General features: G+C 34.7%; 1 non-coding gene across 1 annotated transcript; it reads right to left on the bottom strand.

The window, feature by feature from the left end:
* LOC128289620 (small nucleolar RNA R71) lies at positions 1 to 107 on the bottom strand. The gene has a single exon (XR_008279264.1). It is a non-coding gene; the product is annotated as a small nucleolar RNA R71 (small nucleolar RNA).
* Positions 108 to 1,671: the final 1,564 nt, after the last annotated feature.

Raw genomic sequence — 1,671 nt, 5'->3', positions numbered from 1 at the left:
AAACTTCAGAATGAGATCACTACATTTCAACAACTTCATGATGAATATCTGTATGACGTATGAGAGTGGTTCAAAGAGTTATTATAAAAATGTTATCACCATGGTATTCCATATTATATTCAGTTGGAGACCTTCAACAATGGTCTCAATGCTAATACAAAAAATGTGGTAGATGCTTAAACTAATGGATCCCTTCTTTCAAAATCATACAATGAGGCATACGAAATTCTTGAAAGGATTTCTAGCAACAATTATTAATGTCTAACTCAAACAGCCACAAGAAAAAGGCTGATAGGAGTACATGAAGTTGATGCACTTACTTCGTGGCAGCCCAGGTATATTTTATGTTTTTTATGCTTAAAAACATAATTGTTAATGGTTTCAATGGTAACATGATAGATCTGCAACTGAACTAGTTTGAGAATATCTCTTCTGTATATTGTAGAGATAACCATGTTTTCAAGAATTGTCCGTCAAATCCAGAGTTAATCTATTACATGGGGAATCAAAATTAGAGTGGTTTGTAGTTGAATTCGTACAATCCTTTATGGCCAAACCATCCAAATTTTTCATAAGGCAATCAATGGGTTGGTCCAAGTAACTCTCATATGCCAGTATGACAAAACTATTAACTAGGATACTCTTAACAAGTTCAAAAACCTCCACTAATAGAACCTTTGAGTAGTCTCAAGAATTTACTAAAGGCATACATGAGAAAGAATGATTCCCTGAGTCAAGGCCAAGCAACACTGATCTAAGGCCAACAACAACATTGAATATTCTAGAAAATCAAGTGGGATAGGTAGCCAATGAGCTTAGAAACTGACCCGAAGGTGATTTGCCAAATGACACTAAAAACCCGAGGAATTTGGGTAAGCAACATTGCAAAGTCGTTACCTTAAGGAGTGGGAAGATGTTGGAAACCAAGAATATTGAAACTGAAGGCAAGCCTGTTAATGCTTAGAATAATGAGAAAATTCAAACCGATGTTGGTATTCCCACAGTACAAAAGTTTGTTCCCGTAGTAGAGAATTATGCACTTAAGACCTAGAAAGTAATCCTAGTGTAAGAAGGAAAATAGGAAAAAATTAAAACCCTACCACCTCTCTATCCTCAACAACTCCAGAAACAAAAACAAGAGGTTCAATTCAAGAAGTTCTTGAACGTGCTTAAACAGCTTCATATCAATATGCCACTAGTGGAAGCTCTAGAGAAAATGCTGAATTATGTTAATTTCATGAAGGACATCCTCTCTAAGAAGAGAAGAATAGGGGAATTTGAGACAATGGCATTAATAAAAGAGTGTAGTGCATTCCTACAAAACAAGCTACCCCAAAAAATGAAAGATCTGAGGAGTTTTATCATACCTTGTAACATTGGAGATTCTTACTATGGTATCGCACTATGTGATTTGGGAGAAAGTATAAACTTGATGTTTATGTTTGTGTTTAGGTGATTGGGTATTAGTGAAGTTAGACTAACGACAATTACACTTCAATTGGCAAACAAATCATTATTATCTCCAAAAAGGAAGATTGAAGATGAACTGGTTCGTGTTGATAAATTTATACTTCCAACTAACTTTATTAATTTAGATTTTAAAGTAGATAAAAAAGTACCAATCATCCTGGGAAGGACTTTCTTGGAAAATGGTAGAATGTTGACTGGTGT

Source organism: Gossypium arboreum, chromosome 2, assembly GCF_025698485.1.
Source record: "Gossypium arboreum isolate Shixiya-1 chromosome 2, ASM2569848v2, whole genome shotgun sequence".
In the NCBI taxonomy this organism is placed as follows: domain Eukaryota; kingdom Viridiplantae; phylum Streptophyta; class Magnoliopsida; order Malvales; family Malvaceae; genus Gossypium; species Gossypium arboreum.
Note: the sequence above shows the minus strand (reverse complement) of the source record. Positions and strands in the feature narration are given on the sequence as shown.